This window comes from Lolium perenne, chromosome 2 (genome assembly GCF_019359855.2).
Source record: "Lolium perenne isolate Kyuss_39 chromosome 2, Kyuss_2.0, whole genome shotgun sequence".
Classification (NCBI taxonomy): Eukaryota; Viridiplantae; Streptophyta; class Magnoliopsida; order Poales; family Poaceae; genus Lolium; species Lolium perenne.
In genome coordinates this window covers 161,904,398-161,927,018 of record NC_067245.2, presented here as the reverse complement: position 1 = coordinate 161,927,018, position 22,621 = coordinate 161,904,398, and the positions used below count along the sequence as shown (strand labels likewise).

General features: G+C 45.8%; 1 long non-coding RNA gene across 1 annotated transcript; it reads right to left on the bottom strand.

The window, feature by feature from the left end:
* Positions 1–297: 297 nt before the first annotated feature.
* Positions 298–1,940, bottom strand: LOC139835227 (uncharacterized). The gene is made up of 2 exons (XR_011750996.1): positions 1,859–1,940; positions 298–547 (listed from the first exon to the last, which is right to left on the bottom strand). It is a non-coding gene; the product is annotated as an uncharacterized lncRNA (long non-coding RNA).
* Between the last annotated feature and the right edge of the window lie 20,681 nt (positions 1,941–22,621).

Genomic DNA, 22,621 nt, shown 5'->3' with positions numbered 1-22,621 from the left:
GACAGGCCTGACACGGCGGCCGGCGACACGGGGACCACCTGAAAAGGATTAAGTCCGCCACGATGTACCGGTCCGGGCAGGCTTCGGGCTTGGATTTGGGGCTGGCCATATGTGACGAGAGGTTGCCTACGGATTTTCAAACCGTCAATTTCACATGTTCGTTGTGACGCCCCGGAACCGGTACCCTGAGGATCCCAGCGATCCCGCCGAAATCCGCACGATATCGATTCCGACACGCCCTCCGACACGACGTGCGCGACAAAGCACACGTGATGCCAGAGGAATTACCACGAGTAGTAACATTACAACAGGTTTACAATAGAGCCCACAAGATACATATATTACAACAACGACTCCAACGAGTCAAGATACAAATATACAATACAAAGATCCAAATCATACAGAAGAGCGAATACGTCCGAGTACGGACAAGATACAAATTGGACTAAGAGTCCTGAAGATAACCAGCGGCGTCCATAACCCTGCCCAGGCCAAGCCGGAAGGGTAACCTTGCTAGCGTCGTTCTTCATCGTACCGATCTTCATACCTGCCCGGTTATATCCCGTAGAAGCAGCAATAAGTACGGGTTCGTACTTAACAAGACTTCAAGACGTATAAGCATTCATCAACCAGTCGTCCTTTGTACTTGAGGCACGCAGGGGACTTAGAGGACGCAAGAGGAACGTCATAGGCAATATGGTGGGGTTAAGCGGCAGCGCGCAAGCACTAAAAAAACCTATAGAGACACTCTACAACAGTCGTCTATCAGAGAAGGTGAGAGAGCGCACAACTAGCAGTTCTATACTCTGCAAACATAACACAGCCGACGCTTTCCCCCTTCGCAAAGAGGTACTTACAAAGGCATTCACACGGTTGTCAAATTTTAACCATTTATTATGGAAGTTGTGCTAACTTACTACGCAAGTTATTATGATTGAAACAACATGTGTAAGTTGTCTATGGTCGAGTCATACAGCTCCAAGTCGTCCATAACCGCGGACACGGCTTATCGATAAGATTGTAACCCTGCAGGGGTGCCCAAATGTGCCCACACGCACGATCAACCCACTTACGACAGGTGGATATCACGACACGCACTCTCCTTCACTACAACGATGTCCAGGAAGCCACCTAACTAAGTTAACCCGTTTCGGAGCCCGATCGAAACTCCGACGCGGACTTAGCTGTTATGCGTCACGCTTTCGGATGGAAACAAGGTTGCCGCAGGGTGAATCCATCTTCAAGAATACGTACCACATCCTACGAGCGTGCAAGAGACAACGGGGTTACAAGGCAACATGGCTTCCCAAGAGTAACATCATATCATCGACCACAAAGAAACAAGCTTGCACGCCGGGAGAAACAAAACAAACATCCAAACTAGTTGTCGCCCTTTGGACAAGGTCGTAGATTACGGCAGTGGTCGAGGGGAGACCCGGTAAGCATACCCACGTGTGGTTAGAGCGCTCAGTCTCGGAACAGATAACAAGAACTCGGGTCCTAAATTATTTAGGAAACACAAGTGAGCCGTCACAAAACGAGCAGCTGACCCACCGATGCCTCCGCTAAACAATTATCAACAAATAAAGTAACCATGATTCTTCCCAACATATAACCCGATAAGATAACAATAACGGTAACGAGATAAAACAACACTAGCATGCACTACGCCTCGCAAGGGCAGACTCGATAACCAAACAATAGCTGTAGGAGGTGATGGTGGCAATATGGGCTGCTTGAGGTAACAAGTGGAAAGGACACGTGACAAGAACGCAACTTAAGGATAGCATGAGGGAGAAGGCAAAATAAAATAGGTGAGTGACTCCTGCAGGGGCAAGAGTATAGGGGAAATGCTTGCCTGTTAGAGCTTGCCGAGGAACATCCGGAGAACTTGGCGTATCTCACCACACCACTTCGTGATCCTATCTGGGAAGAAGCAAATGCTGGAACACACAGCGCATGCAAGTCTTACTACTACGGATAAAGAAGATCCAGCATGAGCAAGATGATATGCATGACATGGCAAAGATGATGCAATGCAACTTATCCATACTAATCGGAATCGGAATCTGAACAAACAATTAGGTTGGAATTGCTTTTCTATCGCCAAAATTAAGTGGTTGTTAGCATGGTATATCATGGCAAGGGTGCGCTACTTCAAATTTAAGCGGAGCGGGGAAAACCATAGTCGGTATCCGAAATACTCCGCATATATGTTAGGTGAACATGCACGAATTATCAACGAGCGACATGATGCGAGATGCAAACAGATGAATGGATGGCATAATCATGTTCAGCACATTTTTCTGGTCAAAATTCATATACAACACTTTTAATTTGGAGTTACCAATTAAAAGTTATTCACATATTAGGTTTCTTGCTATTTTAAAATAACTAAACATAATTATTTTAATTGGGAAGGACCCAAAAACATATCCAGGGGAAGGACCCCGGTTAGTTTGAAATAGATCCAGGGGTTATCAAGAAAAGCTCAAAGAACAAGGACTGCGGGTTGAGGCATTAAAATGTCCAGGGGGTTTTACGCAAGAACTCTAGATCTGGATCCGGGTAAGAAGCTCACCGGCGGGATTCTACCCCGGGTCGCCGACGGGTGGGGTCGGGGGTGACATGGCGGCCACGCTGAAAACCATCCAGGCACGCACCGGGGTGCTCGACGCCGTGCATGTTACGGACGCGGTGGTCACCGCGCGGCAAGGATGCGCGTGGGCGTTGCCGTGGACTCTGGACGCGCGAGCGGCGCCTCTGGCTGCGCCTCGCCGGCGCGCAGACCATATGGAGGCGCGCGCCGAGAGGGGGGGTCGTCTGAGTAACGCCGCGTCGAGGTCCGGCGACGGAAAACGCCGCATGAACACAAACAACGCGGAAACGACAAAGAAAAGGAGTGGGGAGGATGTCTAGGAATGACTCCGAAGTACCAGGAAGCTCGAGGAACCACGGTAGAGGCGAGGAGGGCGCGGTGGCGGAATTGACGATTTTGGCCGCCGGTGCCGAGGAAGAAACGATGGCGGCGGCGGCGATTGGAGGTGTCTCGGGGCGATTCCTTCCACCAGGGTTGAAGAGGAGGACGTGGCGCGTCGATTGGCGGCGGCGGCGGCACTTTCGGGGTGGCGGAGTCGGCGGGACGCCGACGTTCTGTAGCCGGCAAAACCCTCTCCGTCTCTATCTCGGTTCGGCTTGGAGGAGGGGAAAAAGGAAAGTAAGGGAGCAGGTGGAGACTTGGCGTGGAGGAGACGCTCCCCGGGACCGGATAAAGGGGAGCGGCAGGTGTGGATGCGGTGGTTGAGGAAGGACCACAGGCGCCGTCGCGTGAGGAGGAAAGCGACGACCACCTCCATCTCTTTGACGGAAAAAGAAGAAGAGAGGGGCCGAAGCGTTACGGGCCGAAGGTGGAGAGAAGGAGATGGGCTCGGGCCGAAAGAAGAAAGGGAAGGAGAGGGGAGAGAGTGGGCCGGGTGAGAGGGAGAGAGGAAGACAACTGGGCCAAGAAGAGAGAGTGGCCCAGGGAGAGGGGGAGGGTTTTTTTTTATTTTTAAAATCCTTTTCCCTTTTCTCTTCCAACCGTTTTGCAAAAGATTTGAAAACAATTCACATAAATTTAGAATTTGAATGCAGAGATGGAGAGAGAGAAAACAAAATAGTTTGGCTTTATAATATAATTTTATTTATTAAAACATGGATGATATGATGCATGATGCACAAAAGAAAATAACAAACAATTCTAATATGGGTGCTACCCGGGGCCGTTACAATCGACACCACTAACAAGGGATCGCGCCCCGAGATCCCACATCAAGCCAAGGGGGAGTTGGTTAAACTATCGAGTCTTCTTGTACCATGTTGACAATCACCCGACCTCGAGGTGGAACCTTCTTCTGGCGAAGTGTTGATCTTCTCGACACCACTAACAAGAAGTCTTGCTCCAGCTTGATCGGCGACACCACTAACAAGAAGTCGTTGTTCCGCGGTTGATGATGAGCTTCTGCTGAGATCCTTCGAAGATCGATCCTAATAGGATAAAGGCACAGATCGTCCAACCCGCGTAGAGGTCTAAGACTCGGAGAAGCAGATAAGAGAAGATTCAAAACTCGCAAAGTTAAGAAGAGAAAGAATATAGGTAAGGAGAAAAATCAGAGCTAATCAGATCTATCCAACGAATTTTAGAAAATAGTTTGGACTCTCTAAACTCAACGACCATTGGCAAGGTTATCCTACAGGCTGGACTAGTGGGGTACCGTCAACCCGAGGCTCGATACCAACTTAGACGCCCTAACCGCACTCGAGGATCCCAGCGATCCCGCTGAAATCCGCACGATATCGATTCCGACACGCCCTCCGACACGACGTGCGCGACAAAGCACACGTGATGCCAGAGGAATTACCACGAGTAGTAACATTACAACAGGTTTACAATAGAGCCCACAAGATACATATATTACAACAACGACTCCAACGAGTCAAGATACAAATATACAATACAAAGATCCAAATCATACGGGGAAGAGCTTAATACGTCCGAGTACGGACAAGATACAAATTGGACTAAGAGTCCCGAAGATAACAGCGGCGTCCATAACCCCGCCTGCCAAGCGGAAGGGGTAACCTTGCTAAACGCGTTCTTCATCGTACCGATCTTCATACCGGCCCTGTTAGATCCCGTAGAAGCAGCAATAAGTACGGGTTCGTACTTAACAAGACTTCAAGACGTATAAGCATTCATCAACCAGTCGTCCTTTGTACTTGAGGCACGCAGGGGACTTAGAGGACGCAAGAGGAACGTCATAGGCAATATGGTGGGGTTAAGCGGCAGCGCGCAAGCACTAAAAAAACCTATAGAGACACTCTACAACAGTCGTCTATCAGAGAAGGTGAGAGAGCGCACAACTAACAGTTCTATACTCTGCAAACATAACACAGCCGACGCTTTCCCCCTTTGCAAAGAGGTACTTACAAAGGCACTCACACGGTTGTCAAATTTTAACCATTTATTATGGAAGTTGTGCTAACTTACTACGCAAGTTATTATGATTGAAACAACATGTGTAAGTTGTCTATGGTCGAGTCATACAGCTCCAAGTCGTCCATAACCGCGGACACGGCTTATCGATAAGATTGTAACCTCACAGGGTGCCCAAATGTGCCCACACGCACGATCAACCCACTTACGACAGGTGGATATCACGACACGCACTCTCCTTCACTACAACAATGTCCAGGAAGCCACCTAACTAAGTTAACCCATTTCGGAGCCCGATCGAAACTCCGACGCGGACTTAGCTGTTTGCGTCTACGGCTTTCGGATGGAAACAGTGCCCACAGGGTGAATCCATCTTCAGCAATACGTACCGCATCCTACGAGCGTGCAAGAGACAACGGGGTTACAAGGCAACATGGCTTCCCAAGAGTAACATCATATCATCTGACCACAAAGAAACAAGCTTGCACGCCCGGGAGAAACAAAACAAACATCCAAACTAGTTGTGGCCACTGGACAAGGCTGTAGATTACGGCAGTGGTCGAGGGGAGACCCGGTAAGCATACCCACGTGTGGTTAGAGCCCTCACTCTCGGAACAGATAACAAGAACTCGGGTCCTAAATTATTTAGGAAACACAAGTGAGCCGTCACAAAACGAGCAGCTGACCCACCGATGCCTCCGCTAAACAATTATCAACAAATAAAGTAACCATGATTCTTCCCAACATATAACCCGATAAGATAACAATAACGGTAACGAGATAAAACAGCACTAGCATGCACTACGACTCGCAAGGGCAGACTCGATAACCAAACAATAGCTGTAGGAGGTGATGGTGGCAATATGGGATGCTTGAGGTAACAAGTGGAAAGGACACGTGACAAGAACGCAACTTAAGGATAGCATGAGGGAGAAGGCAAAATAAAATAGGTGAGTGACTCCTGCAGGGGCAAGAGTATAGGGGAAATGCTTGCCTGTTAGAGCTTGCCGAGGAACATCCGGAGAACTTGGCGTATCTCACCACACCACTTCGTGATCCTATCTGGGAAGAAGCAAATCTTTGGAACACACAGCGCATGCAAGTCTTACTACTACGGATAAAGAAGATCCAGCATGAGCAAGATGATATGCATGACATGGCAAAGATGATGCGATGCAACTTATCCATACTAATCGGAATCGGAATCCGAACAAACAATTAGGTTGGAATTGCATTTCTATCGCCAAAATTAAGTGGTTGTTAGCATGGCATATCATGGCAAGGGTGCGCTACTTCAAATTTAAGCGGAGCGGGGAAAACCATAGTCGGTATCCGAAATACTCCGCATATATGTTAGGTGAACATGCACGAACTATCAACGAGCGACATGATGCAAGATGCAAACAGATGAATGGATGGCATAATCATGTTCAGCACATTTTTCTGGTCAAAATTCATATACAACACTTTTAATTTGGAGTTACCAATTAAAAGTTATTCACATATTAGGTTTCTTGCTATTTTAAAATAACTAAACATAATTATTTTAATTGGGAAGGACCCAAAAACATATCCAGCCGGGGGGAAGGACCCCGGGTTAGTTTGAAATAGATCCAGGGGTTATCAAGAAAAGCTTCAGCAACAAGGACTGCGGGTTGAGGCATTAAAATGTCCAGGGGGTTTTCTGCAAGAACTCTAGATCTGGATCTGGGGTAAGAAGCTCACCGGGCGGGATTCTACCCCGGGTCGCCGACGGGTGGGGTCGGGGGGTGACATGGCGGCCACGCTGGAAAACCATCCAGGCACGCACCGAGGGTGCTCGACGCCGTGCATGTTCTGGACGCGGTGGTCACCGCGGCCAGCAAGGATGCGCGTGGGCGTTGCCGTGGACTCCTGGACGCGCGAGCGGGCGCCTCGGCTGCGCCTCGCTGGCGCAGACCATATGGAGGCGGCGCCGCTGAGAGGGGGTCGTCGGAGTAACGCCGGCGTCGAGGTCTGCGACGGAAAACGCCGGCATGAACACAAACAACGCGGAAACGACAGCAAAAGGAGTGGGGAGGATGTCTAGGAATGACTCCGAAGTACCAGGAAGCTCGAGGAACCAGCGGTAGAGGCGGAGGAGGGCCGCGGTGGCCGGAATTGACGATTTTGGCCGCCGGTGCTGAGGAAGAAACGATGGCGGCGGCGGCGATTGGAGGTGTCTCGGGGCGATTCCTTCCACCAGGTTGAAGAGGAGGACGTGGCGCGTCGATTGGCGGCGGCGGCGGCACTCGGGGTGGCCGGAGTCGGCGGGACGCCGACGTTCTGTAGCCGGGCAAAACCCTCTCCGTCTCTATCTGGTTCGGCTTGGAGGAGGGGAAAAAGGAAAGTAAGGGAGCAGGTGGAGACTTGGCGTGGAGGAGACGCTCCCCCAGGACCAGATAAAGGGGAGGCAGCGTGGTGTGGATGCGGTGGTTGAGGAAGGACCACAGGCGCTGCTCGCGTGAGGAGGAAAGCGACAGCCACCTCCATCTCTTTGACGGAAAAGAAGAAGAGAGGGGGCCGAAGCGTTACGGGCCAGAAGGTGGAGAGAAGGAGATGGGCTCGGGCCGAAAGAAGAAAGGGAAGGAGAGGGGGAGAGAGTGGGCCGCCGGGTGAGAGGGAGAGAGGAAGACAACTGGGCCAAGAAGAGAGAGTGGCCCAGGGAGAGGGGGAGGGTTTTTTTTTATTTTTAAAATCCTTTTCCCTTTTCTCTTCCAACCGTTTTGCAAAAGATTTGAAAACAATTCACATAAATTTAGAATTTGAATGCAGAGATGGAGAGAGAGAAAACAAAATAGTTTGGCTTTATAATATAATTTTATTTATTAAAACATGGATGATATGATGCATGATGCACAAAAGAAAATAACAAACAATTCTAATATGGGTGCTACCCGGGGCCGTTACAATCGACACCACTAACAAGGGATCGCGCCCCGAGATCCCACATCAAGCCAAGGGGGAGTTGGTTAAACTATCGAGTCTTCTTGTACCATGTTGACAATCACCCGACCTCGAGGTGGAACCTTCTTCTGGCGAAGTGTTGATCTTCTCGACACCACTAACAAGAAGTCTTGCTCCAGCTTGATCGGCGACACCACTAACAAGAAGTCGTTGTTCCGCGGTTGATGATGAGCTTCTGCTGAGATCCTTCGAAGATCGATCCTAATAGGATAAAGGCACAGATCGTCCAACCCGCGTAGAGGTCTAAGACTCGGAGAAGCAGATAAGAGAAGATTCAAAACTCGCAAAGTTAAGAAGAGAAAGAATATAGGTAAGGAGAAAAATCAGAGCTAATCAGATCTATCCAACGAATTTTAGAAAATAGTTTGGACTCTCTAAACTCAACGACCATTGGCAAGGTTATCCTACAGGCTGGACTAGTGGGGTACCGTCAACCTGAGGCTCTGATACCAACTTGTGACGCCCCGGAACCGGTACCCTGAGGATCCCAGCGATCCCGCTGAAATCCGCACGATATCGATTCCGACACGCCCTCCGACACGACGTGCGCGACAAAGCACACGTGATGCCAGAGGAATTACCACGAGTAGTAACATTACAACAGGTTTACAATAGAGCCCACAAGATACATATATTACAACAACGACTCCAACGAGTCAAGATACAAATATACAATACAAAGATCCAAATCATACAGAAGAGCGAATACGTCCGAGTACGGACAAGATACAAATTGGACTAAGAGTCCTGAAGATAACCAGCGGCGTCCATAACCCTGCCCAGGCCAAGCCGGAAGGGTAACCTTGCTAGCGCGTTCTTCATCGTACCGATCTTCATACCTGCCCGGTTATATCCCGTAGAAGCAGCAATAAGTACGGGTTCGTACTTAACAAGACTTCAAGACGTATAAGCATTCATCAACCAGTCGTCCTTTGTACTTGAGGCACGCAGGGGACTTAGAGGACGCAAGAGGAACGTCATAGGCAATATGGTGGGGTTAAGCGGCAGCGCGCAAGCACTAAAAAAACCTATAGAGACACTCTACAACAGTCGTCTATCAGAGAAGGTGAGAGAGCGCACAACTAACAGTTCTATACTCTGCAAACATAACACAGCCGACGCTTTCCCCCTTTGCAAAGAGGTACTTACAAAGGCACTCACACGGTTGTCAAATTTTAACCATTTATTATGGAAGTTGTGCTAACTTACTACGCAAGTTATTATGATTGAAACAACATGTGTAAGTTGTCTATGGTCGAGTCATACAGCTCCAAGTCGTCCATAACCGCGGACACGGCTTATCGATAAGATTGTAACCCTGCAGGGGTGCCCAAATGTGCCCACACGCACGATCAACCCACTTACGACAGGTGGATATCACGACACGCACTCTCCTTCACTACAACAATGTCCAGGAAGCCACCTAACTAAGTTAACCCATTTCGGAGCCCGATCGAAACTCCGACGCGGACTTAGCTGTTTGCGTCTACGGCTTTCGGATGGAAACAGTGCCCACAGGGTGAATCCATCTTCAGCAATACGTACCGCATCCTACGAGCGTGCAAGAGACAACGGGGTTACAAGGCAACATGGCTTCCCCAAGAGTAACATCATATCATCTGACCACAAAGAAACAAGCTTGCACGCCCGGGAGAAACAAAACAAACATCCAAACTAGTTGTGGCCACTGGACAAGGCTGTAGATTACGGCAGTGGTCGAGGGGAGACCCGGTAAGCATACCCACGTGTGGTTAGAGCCCTCACTCTCGGAACAGATAACAAGAACTCGGGTCCTAAATTATTTAGGAAACACAAGTGAGCCGTCACAAAACGAGCAGCTGACCCACCGATGCCTCCGCTAAACAATTATCAACAAATAAAGTAACCATGATTCTTCCCAACATATAACCCGATAAGATAACAATAACGGTAACGAGATAAAACAGCACTAGCATGCACTACGACTCGCAAGGGCAGACTCGATAACCAAACAATAGCTGTAGGAGGTGATGGTGGCAATATGGGATGCTTGAGGTAACAAGTGGAAAGGACACGTGACAAGAACGCAACTTAAGGATAGCATGAGGGAGAAGGCAAAATAAAATAGGTGAGTGACTCCTGCAGGGGCAAGAGTATAGGGGAAATGCTTGCCTGTTAGAGCTTGCCGAGGAACATCCGGAGAACTTGGCGTATCTCACCACACCACTTCGTGATCCTATCCGGGAAGAAGCAAATGCTGGAACACACAGCGCATGCAAGTCTTACTACTACGGATAAAGAAGATCCAGCATGAGCAAGATGATATGCATGACATGGCAAAGATGATGCGATGCAACTTATCCATACTAATCGGAATCGGAATCCGAACAAACAATTAGGTTGGAATTGCATTTCTATCGCCAAAATTAAGTGGTTGTTAGCATGGCATATCATGGCAAGGGTGCGCTACTTCAAATTTAAGCGGAGCGGGGAAAACCATAGTCGGTATCCGAAATACTCCGCATATATGTTAGGTGAACATGCACGAACTATCAACGAGCGACATGATGCAAGATGCAAACAGATGAATGGATGGCATAATCATGTTCAGCACATTTTTCTGGTCAAAATTCATATACAACACTTTTAATTTGGAGTTACCAATTAAAAGTTATTCACATATTAGGTTTCTTGCTATTTTAAAATAACTAAACATAATTATTTTAATTGGGAAGGACCCAAAAACATATCCAGCCGGGGGGAAGGACCCCGGGTTAGTTTGAAATAGATCCAGGGGTTATCAAGAAAAGCTTCAGCAACAAGGACTGCGGGTTGAGGCATTAAAATGTCCAGGGGGTTTTCTGCAAGAACTCTAGATCTGGATCTGGGGTAAGAAGCTCACCGGGCGGGATTCTACCCTGGGTCGCCGACGGGTGGGGTCGGGGGGTGATGTGGCGGCCACGCTGGAGAACCATCCAGGCACGCACCGAGGGTGCTCGACGCCGTGCACGTTCTGGACGCGGTGGTCACCGCGGCCAGCAAGGATGCGCGTGGGCATTGCCGTGGACTCCTGGACGCGCGAGCGGGCGCCTCGGCTGCGCCGCGCGGGCGCGGACCATCTGGAGGCAGCGCCGCTGAGAGGGGGTCGTCGGAGTAACGCCGGCGTCGAGGTCTGCGACGGAAAACGCCGGCATCAACACAAACAACGCGGAAATGACAGCAAAAGGAGTGGGGAGGATGTCTAGGAACGACTCCGAGGTACCAGGAAGCTCGAGGAACCAGCGGTAGAGGCAGAGGAGGGCCGCGGTGGCCGGAATTGACGATTTTGGCCGCTGATACGTCTCCGACGTATCGATAATTTCTTATGTTCCATGCCACATTATTGATGATATCTACATGTTTTATGCACACTTTATGTCATATTCGTGCATTTTCTGGAACTAACCTATTAACAAGATGCCGAAGTGCCGATTCTTTGTTTTCTGCTGTTTTTGGTTTCAGAAATCCTAGTAAGGAAATATTCTCGGAATTGGACGAAATCAATGCCCAGGGTCCTATTTTGCCACGAAGCTTCCAGAAGACCGAAGAGGAGACGAAGTGGGGCCACGAGGTGGCCAAACCACAGGGCGGTGATACGTCTCCGACGTATCGATAATTTCTTATGTTCCATGCCACATTATTGATGTTATCTACATGTTTTATGCACACTTTATGTCATATTCGTGCATTTTCTGGAACTAACCTATTAACAAGATGCTGAAGTGCCGATTCTTTGTTTTCTCGCTGTATTTGGTTTCAGAAATCCTAGTAACGAAATATTCTCGGAATTGGACGAAATCAACGCCCAGGGTCCTATTTTGCCACGAAGCTTCCAGAAGTCCGAAGAGGAGACGAAGAGGGGCCACGAGGGGGCCACACCCTAGGGCGGCGCGACCCCCCTTGGCCGCGCGGCCCTGTGGTGTGGGGCCCTCGTGCCGCCTCTTGACCTGCCCTTCCGCCTACTGATACGTCCAAAACGTATCTACTTTCCTGAACACTTTTGCTATTGTTTTGCCTCTAATTTGTGTATTTTGGATGCAACTAACACGGACTAACGCTGTTTTCAGCAGAACTGCTCTGGTGTCTCATTTTTGTGCAGAAATCCAACTTTCGGGAAAAACCTCGGAATTTATGCAGAAGGCCCTATTTTCCCAGGAAACTAACGGAGCCAGAAGGGCAATTGAAGTGGAGGCCCGAGGGCCCCACACCATAGGGCGGCGCGGCCCAGGGGGGGCCCGCGCGGCCCTGTGGTGTGGCCCCCTCGGCCGGCCTCCGACGCCCTCCTTCGGACTACTTATCGGCCTCGACCTAAAAACGCACGGGGAGAAGTCGAAGTCGCCAGAAACCCTCCAGAACGCCGCCACATCGCGAAACTCCGTCGCGGGAGCCAGAAGTCTCCGTTCTGGCACTCCGCCGGGACGGGGAATTGGAGGAGATCATCACCGCCATCACCGCCAACGCCTCTACATCAACCAGCCATGTTTCCCCCATCCATGTGTGAGTAATTCCCCCGCTGTAGGCCGAAGGGGATGGTAGGGATTGGATGAGATTGGTCATGTAATAGCATAAGATTGTTAGGGCATAGTGCCTAGTGTCCGTAATTGGTACTTTGATGATATTGTTGCAACTTGTTATGCTTAATGCTTGTCACTAGGGCCCGAGTGCCATGATCTCAGATCTGAACATGTTATTGTTTCATCATGATATTCATTGTTTATGGTCTTACCTATAAGTTGTATACACATGTCGCTGTCCGGAACCGATGGCCCCGAAGTGACAGAAATCGGGACAACCGGAGGGAATGGTAGTGATGTGAGGATCACATGTGTTCACGGAGTGTTAATGCTTTGCTCCGGTACTCTATTAAAAGGAGTACCTTAATATCCAGTAGTTTCCCTTGAGGCCCGGCTGCCACCGGCTGGTAGGACAAAAGATGTTGTGCAAGTTTCTCATTGCGAGCACGCACGACTATATATGGAACACATGCCTATTGATTGCTTTGTACTTGGACACCGTTTTATTATTATCTGCAAATGCCCTGCTATGATTGTTACATGAGTTTCTCTCATCCATGCAACGCCCGTCATCCGTCCCCGTGCCTACAGTATTTTAATCCTGCTGTTTACTAAAATCACTACTGCTGTCTCTGTTACTCTGCTGCTGTTATTTCACTACTGCTACTGCTATAAACCTGTTATTACTGATAAACTCTTGCGAGCAAGTCTGTTTCCAGGTGCAACTGAATTGACAACTCCGTTGTTAAGGCTTCCAAGTGTTCTTTGTCTCCCCTTGTGTCGAATCAATAAATTGGGTTTTACTTCCCTCGAAGACTGTTGCGATCCCCTATACTTGTGGGTCATCAAGACTATTTTCTGGCGCCGTTGCCGGGGAGCATAGCTTTATTTGGAAGTTCACTTGGATTAATATTGTTTGCTGCAAATTCTCCATCATGGGTAAACCTCGCGATACTAAGATCGCCATATTACCATCCACTACAAGAAAAGGTACAATTCTGAATACCTCTGCTGCTCTTGATTCACCATCTGTGATTGATAAACTTGTTTCACCGCCACATGCTTCGCATGCGGGTACATCTGCTGAATCTGAACACTCTCATAATATTGATAATGTTTCTGCTGTGCTTGATGATAGTGGTTCATTGGGATCTTTTCTAGATGCTACAATTGCTAGGTCTAGACAAATTGAAAATACTGAAACTCCTAATGCTACTACACCTGTTAGTTCACCCGAACTTGGTTATTTTAGTGATGATCCTGAGGAAGATTATGTGGAGCTTAATGATGATTTTATTGAAAAATGCAATGCTACTACTGATGCAAGAAAAATTAAAAAGTTGCTTGCGAGAACATGCCGTTAGATATAAAGCTGTCTCCTGATCCTAAGTTTGCCACATCTCCTATAAACATTAGGGATAAAGATTATGATTTTTCTCTTGATCTATCTCATATAGCTATTGTTGAGAAAACACCCTTTTGTAAAGTCTTGAAAAAGAAAGTGCTTTGTTGAACACATGACTGAGCTATCTACTCTTAGTAGCTTGTTTTCTCGATGATGTTAAGATGCGTACTTACTTTGTTGCTAAAATATTTCCATTCTCATTAAAGGATGACGCTAAAACTTGGTATAATAATTTGCCACCTAATTCTATTAAAAGTCCGAAAGAATTGCTTGATGTTTTCTTCCGCAAATACTTTCCTCGCTAGTGCTCAACATATTGCTTTGCAGAGAATTTATAATTTTAATCAGGAAGATGAAGAGAAATTGCACGAGGCTTGGTCGAGATTCTGCTCTCTTATTAGAGCTCGACACGAGCATGATTTGGAAAAGCATGATTTACTTGATATATTTTATAGTGGACTAACCATTGAGTCTAGGGCATACCTGGATAGTTGTGCTGGTTGTGTTTTCAGGAAAAGAACTCCAGACGATGTCGAAGAATTATTGGCTAAAATAAGCCGGAATCATGATGATTGGACTACGCCTGAACCGACTCCAACTCCAATATTGAAGAAGCGGGGTTTAATTAAATTGAATGATGAAGATATGAGGAAGCCAAGAAGTCTCTCAAGGAGAAAGGTATTAAATCTGAAGATGTGAAGAATCTACCTCCTATTGAAGATATATGTGAGATAATTCCCCCTTCATCCATGATTGAGGTAAACTCCCTTCAACGCTTTACTAGGGAAGATATTCCGTATTCGAAACCTCTGCACAATGTTTAGATGAGTTTGATAATTATATTGTTAAGCAAGAAAATTTTAATATGAGAGTAGAGAATCATTTAATGGAAAATTCTCAAGCTATTAGTGAATTGCATGATATTGTGGAGAGAACCTCCAATGATGTTAAGATGCTTGTTAAACATTTTCAAATGATTCAAACTCAAATTGATCAACTCACTAAAGTGCAAAATGACTTGTTAGGGAATAATTCTAAAGAGAAACATGCTTATGAAGTAACAACTAGAGGTGGTGTCTCTACCAGGATCCTTTATATCCTGAAGGGCATCCCAAAAGAGTTGAACAAGATTCTCAACGCATTGAACCTAGTGCTCATTCTAGGAAGAAAAAGAAGAAGAAACATAAAAATGTTGTAGAATCCTCTGAACCTGTTAATGATCCTAATAGTATTTCTATTTCTGATGCTGAAACTGAAAGTGGTAATGAACATGATAATGATAATGATAATGATAAGAATGATACTCCTGATAAAGAAGAGGTTGAAGAAGAACCTGAAAAGCATGCTAAAAATAAAAAGTACACTAAAGAAGATTTTATTGCTTTGAGAAACATGGTAATGAAAGAGAACCTTGGGTGCAAAAGCAAATGCCTTTTCCTGCTAAGAAACTAAAATCAAAGGAAGAAGAACACTATAATAAATTTTGTGATTGGATGAAACCTTTATTCTTGCAAATCCCTTTGGTGATGCTATTAAATTGCCTCCTTATTCAAAGTATATGAAAGATATTGTTACTAACAAAAGGAAAATCCCCAATGAGGAAATTTCCACTATGCTTGCTAATTACTCTTTCAATGGCAAAGTTCCGAAGAAGTTGGGCGACCCAGGTATACCTACTATTCCTTGTTCTATCAAGAATAATTATGTTAAAACTGCTCTATGTGACTTGGGAGCCGGTGTTAGTGTTATGCCTTTTTCTCTTTATAAGAGACTTTACTTAGATAAGTTGATACCTACTGATATATCTTTGCAAATGGCTGATAAATCTACTGCTATTCCTGTTGGTATATGTGAGAATGTTCCTGTTCAAGTTACTACTAACTGCTTGATATTAACTGATTTTGTTGTGTTGGAAATGCCTGAAGATGATAATATGTCTATTATTCTTGGGAGACCTTTTCTTAACACCGCAGGGGCTGTTATTGATTGCAATAAAGGAAAGGTTACTTTCAATGTTGATGATAGGGAGCATACCGTTTATTTCCCCAAGAAGATTGATAAAGTATGTGGAGTCAATACTATTTCTAATGTGAGAACTATCAAAGTGGGAACTATTGATTGTCCTATATATGAGCCTAAGGAAGAATATCAAACTCTCGTGATTGGATCCATATCAATACAATTCAAGGTAACATGATTGATTTGAGGTTTATTTCTTCTTATGCTATGAAAAAGTTATTTGGTGACAAGACTTGATCAACCTTGTTAACGAATACTTTTTATATGCATAGAGGAGGTAAACAACATATCTTTCTTCCTCCACTTGCTCTAGTTGCTGTAGCACTTTTAATTTGCAAAGTTCTTTAGTTATTTGAAGATTTCGAAATTTTTCCTGGCCAGTAATAATAAACTAAATACCCAGAAATGTGCGTTTTTCAAAGTTTTCAAAAATTCGCAAAAATTATACTGTTGGTCCTATTTTTCGACGAGGCACTTGGGAACACCAGAGGATGACCTGTGGGGCACCAGAGGGCGCCAGACCACAGGCCGGCGCGGCCAAGGAGGTGGCCGCGCCACCATGTGGTGTGGGTCCCCCTCTGCCCCACTTTGTCATCTCTTTCGCCCAGACTCTTCTCTCTCCCGAAAAAACTCGTACCAAGTTCCTCTCTCTCGCGTTTTTGCTCCAGAACTCCGGATTTTTCGATCTCTTTGCTCAGCCCAGATTTCTGTCTGAAATTTGGCACATTTGCTCTTCGGTATGTGACTCCTCCACCCATCCAAGTAGAATTTCGTTTGGTTGAGTATATCTTGAATATTTTGCTGCTGTAGGTAACATGTTTAGTGAGCTTGCATGCTTGTTCTAAGTGGTAGAAACTAGTTTTGATGCATGATTAGTACTCTAGCAAGTTCCTATGGTAGTTTCCCTCAATTATATGTCACCAAATCAAAATTCTTATGTCATTTGTTGAAAATTTCAGAGAAGCTATGAAGAAGTTTAGCTTTGGAGAGTTGTTCAAGAAGGGGACAACCAGCACCGGGAGGCCTTCTAGGGCCGCCACCCGGATTAGGCAATCATACAATGAAGGCATCCTCGCGCCTAGCTTCGCGCCTGAAGAGGACAACGGGCAGGGTTAACCACTTATATGGGCGATGAAAGGGAGCAATACTACTTGCTCACCAAAATCTTCGTCGAGAGTTTCCAGTTCAACAACAAACACTATGAGCCAACAGTTGCGTTCAGGATTTATGGTAATACTGTGACTATGCCATTGAAGGATTTTTGTTGTGCCTTGGATATTGCCCCTGTAGGTACAGCAAGTAGGATTGATGACAACCCCCGGGACTTGCTGGAGCTCTACCGTGGGATCACCGACGATGATTGTCGCACCATTCAGCGGGGCAAGATAAGGAACATTCAACTCCCCGCCATTAAATATTTTGCATACTACATTGCTACTAGCATTCTTGGTAGGGAGAACACTAGTAATATCTCTAGCTACCATCTTGCTTTCCTGAATATTGCACTTACTGGTCAAACCTCCTATCACCTTGGTGCTCTTATTGCTCGCCGCCTGACTGCCAGGGGGCCTATTTTTGGAGGAACCATTGCACTGCGCGTTCTAACATATCTTAATCTTCCTATTGATCCTAATGATGTGCCATTGGCCCCTAGGAGACTTGATATTACTGCTATGAAGAGTCATCATTTTGTTACTACTGACTCTACTTTAGATAGTATGGTGTATAGAATGTTGTTTTCTGATGGGGAGGAGAAGGAAATCCCTCTTCCCCAACCTAGTTTGTTGAGTATTGACAGGCAGTCATGGTCGTGCACTAAGGAGGAGGTGGATGAACATTTGAAGATAAGAGACTTCCACCAGCAACATGACTCCGAGGACGTCGGGACCTCCTACGACCACACCGTCACATATCCGGGTGCTTCTTCTAGCACATACCCGGAATACGACCCATCTTCATATTACGGAGACACTACTTCATGGGATCGATGGGATTGAACTCCACTTAGGCCAAAAGCCTAAGCTTGGGGGGAGGTATACCGGCATCACTCATTCTTTGCATATTATGGTTGCTGGATACTTGCACATACTTGTTTTGTTCGTTTGAGTGGTTTTCTAATGAGAGGAATATGATATTTGGGGAAATGCTGCCTGAAAACAGATTCTGGAATGTTACTGTAAAAATCGTCAAAAATAGCCAGAGCGTCATTTTGAGCTGCAAATTTTTGTGTAGGTTCCCCAGGTTGTTATCTAACTTTCATTAGTTGAACACTTTTCGATCTGAGCAACGTAAGATTTTTGTTAAAATCGATTTCTGTACTGCTGTCAGGTTTTGGCAGATTTCTGCCATTTCGCTTTTCTGTGTTTCTTTTAGTTTGCTATTTCTTGATTTCGCTTTGTTTCCTTCCCAAAACACAAAAAGACCAAAAATATTTCTGTTATTTCTCTTCACCATTTGTTTGCTTTAGTTTCTTGCATTTGTTTCACTTTATTTGCTATTGCTAGTTTGCTATAAGAAAACCCAAAAAGATTTTGCTTTGTTTGTTTGTTTCCTCTTGTTCTTATTTGCAATTTGAAAACACCAAAAATATTTGCTGTTCTTCTCTGGTTTGTAAAGTTCTTTATGAGTTCAATGGTCTTCGGTGGCTGGAGCGTGGTTTTCATTTCATATTATCCAAGCTACACAAGTGAAAAGGCGATAATGACGATCTACGACAATCTGATTGTGGTGAGAGGCTGGTATGAACTCTATTTGTTTTCATTTTTGTACATATACTCATCCATGTGAGCATGCTTAGTTGGTTCATGTGAGGTATATGTTATTTGGGAAAGTCTAGTAGTTCATGACCTCTCATGTTTAGCTCCAATTTATTAATATGAGTAGCATGTCATGTATGTTTGTTTGCATTGTTTTATTCATAAGTAAGTATGGCATTGTGGTATCCTCCTCTGAATAATTCATTTATATCGACTTGGCACATGCTCACGCATGCATATGACTGAACAAAAAGTCAATTAAGCCTCGATGATTTATATTGCTTCAGAGTTCTTGTATCACTTTTATGCCTCCGTTAATTTATTTTGCCGCAAGCATGATTATGACGATTCTTGCTCTCTTGATTTGTCGCTCCCTAGTCTATTGCTAGCCTTCACTTGTACTGAGCGGGAACGCTGCTCGTACTTCCAAACACATGAAAACCAAGTTATTCCAGAGTGTCCACCATAAATACCTATGCATGGCATTTCAAACCATTCCAAGTAAATTCTCATGCGCTACCTTTAAAACCTTCAAAATGCTTCTCAATTTGTGTTTATGTTTCATAGCTCATGAGGAAGTATGTGGTGTTTAGCTTTCAACCTTGTCATTTACTTTTGACGGACTCTCATATGGACTAGTGGCACATCCGCTTATCCAATAATTCTGCAAAAAGAGCTGGCAATGGGATTCCCAGTCCCGAATTAATTAACTTAAATAGACACTCCTCCATGGTTTGTGATTGTTGGACGGCACCCGAAGGATTCGGTTAGCCATGGCTTGTGTAAGCAAAGGTTGGGGGGAGTGTCATCATCATAATAAAACCAAAATAAAAAAGGCACTCCTTCATGGTATGAGATTGTTGGCAGGCACCCGAGGATTCGGTTAGCCATGGTTTGTGAAAGAAAGGTTGGAAGGAGTGCCAAATAAATATGCAATAATTCATGGGAGCCGCTCTTGAAAGTCCGGTTGGCGAGGTAGTTAGTGTACCCATTACCATTCGTTGACAACAACAAACACCTCTCAAAATAATTTTACTCCTGTCTTTATAAAAATGAAAAGCTCTAGCGCATGTTAATCCCTGCTTCCCTCTGCGAAGGGTCAATCTTTTACTTTTATGTTGTGTCTCCATTATTTCTTTGAGCACTATCTTGAGAGCACAACTGTCATTCTTAGTACAATATGCTTGTCTCAAAATATGATTGATTGTGGTATAACTTTGATGCATTTATCTTTTGACAATCACTACTTCTAGTCTTTCTATGAACTCCAGAGGTGCCCGGGCATTTATGTTTTGCCAACCAAATACAGGCAAGCGAGATACCACTTTATCATACTCTCTTATGAACATTGCAATCTTGCTTATATACATGATGCATGATGCTTCTTATTAATTGTTGGTACTTCTCCATGATTGACATAGCTGTTAGATGATCTTATTTGCATGTATCTCATTATGAACTGCTTAAGTATTAGCCATAGCATGAGAATATATACATCATATGAGCAAATGTGTTCGTGAAAGTTCTTTTATCGCTCAGTTGTTAACTGAATTGCTTGAGGACAAGCAATAAGCTAAGCTTGGGGGGAGTTGATACGTCCAAAACGTATCTACTTTCCCGAACACTTTTGCTATTGTTTTGCCTCTAATTTGTGTATTTTGGATGCAACTAACACGGACTAACGCTGTTTTCAGCAGAACTGCTCTGGTGTCTCGTTTTTGTGCAGAAATCCAACTTTCGGGAAAAACCTCGGAATTTATGCAGAAGGCCCTATTTTCCCAGGAAACTAACGGAGCCAGAAGGGCAATTGAAGTGGAGGCCCGAGGGCCCCACACCATAGGGCGGCGCGGCCTGGGGGCCCGCGCGGCCCTGTGGTGTGGCCCCTCGGCCGGCCTCCGACGCCCTCCTTCGGACTACTTATCGGCCTCGACCTAAAAACGCACGGGAGAAGTCGAAGTCGCCGAAACCCTCCGTAACGCCGCCACATCGCGAAACTCCGTCGCGGGAGCCGTAAGTCTCCGTTCGGCACTCCGCGGGACGGGGAATTGGAGGAGATCATCACCGCCATCACCGCCAACGCCTCTACATCAACCAGCCATGTTTCCCCCATCCATGTGTGAGTAATTCCCCCGCTGTAGGCCGAAGGGGATGGTAGGGATTGGATGAGATTGGTCATGTAATAGCATAAGATTGTTAGGGCATAGTGCCTAGTGTCCGTAATTGGTACTTTGATGATATTGTTGCAACTTGTTATGCTTAATGCTTGTCACTAGGGCCCGAGTGCCATGATCTCAGATCTGAACATGTTATTGTTTCATCATGATATTCATTGTTTATGGTCTTACCTATAAGTTGTATACACATGTCGCTGTCCGGAACCGATGGCCCCGAAGTGACAGAAATCGGGACAACCGGAGGGAATGGTAGTGATGTGAGGATCACATGTGTTCACGGAGTGTTAATGCTTTGCTCCGGTACTCTATTAAAAGGAGTACCTTAATATCCAGTAGTTTCCCTTGAGGCCCGGCTGCCACCGGCTGGTAGGACAAAAGATGTTGTGCAAGTTTCTCATTGCGAGCACGCACGACTATATATGGAACACATGCCTATTGATTGCTTTGTACTTGGACACCGTTTTATTATTATCTGCAAATGCCCTGCTATGATTGTTACATGAGTTTCTCTCATCCATGCAACGCCCGTCATCCGTCCCCGTGCCTACAGTATTTTAATCCTGCTGTTTACTAAAATCACTACTGCTGTCTCTGTTACTCTGCTGCTGTTATTTCACTACTGCTACTGCTATAAACCTATTATTACTGATAAACTCTTGCGAGCAAGTCTGTTTCCAGGTGCAACTGAATTGACAACTCCGTTGTTAAGGCTTCCAAGTGTTCTTTGTCTCCCCTTGTGTCGAATCAATAAATTGGGTTTTACTTCCCTCGAAGACTGTTGCGATCCCCTATACTTGTGGGTCATCACCTACTTAAAGCCTCCGTGATGAAAACCCCAGTACTGAGAGCCACGATACGGAAAACCTTCCAGAGACGCCGCCGCCGCCGATCCCATCTCGGGGGATCCAGGAGATCGCCTCCGGCACCCTGCCGGAGAGGGGATTCATCTCCCGGAGGACTCTACGCCGCCATGGTCGCCTCCGGTGTGATGTGTGAGTAGTCTACCCCTGGACTATGGGTCCATAGCAGTAGCTAGATGGTTGTCTTCTCCCCATTGTGCTTCATTGTCGGATCTTGTGAGCTGCCTATCATGATCAAGATCATCTATCTGTAATTCTATATGTTGCGTTTGTTGGGATCCGATGAATAGAGAATACTTGTTATGTTGATTATCAAAGTTATATCTATGTGTTGTTTATGATCTTGCATGCTCTCCGTTACTAGTAGATGCTCTGGCCAAGTAGATGCTTGTAACTCCAAGAGGGAGTATTTATGCTCGATAGTGGGTTCATGCCTGCATTGACACCTGGACAAAGGACAGAAAGTTCTAAGGTTGTGTTGTGCTGTTGCCACTAGGGATAAAACATTGATGCTATGTCTAAGGATGTAGTTGTTGATTACATTACGCACCATACTTAATGCAATTGTCTGTTGCTTTGCAACTTAATACTGGAGGGGGTTCGGATGATAACCTGAAGGTGGACTTTTTAGGCATAGATGCAGTTGGATGGCGGTCTATGTACTTTGTCGTAATGCCCAATTAAATCTCACTATACTCATCATGATATGTATGTGCATGGTCATGCCCTCTTTATTTGTCAATTGCCCAACTGTAATTTGTTCACCCAACATGCTGTTTATCTTATGGGAGAGACACCTCTAGTGAACTGTGGACCCCGGTCCAATTCTCTATACTGAAATACAATCTACTGCAATACTTGTTCTACTGTTTTCTGCAAACAATCATCTTCCACACAATACGGTTAATCCTTTGT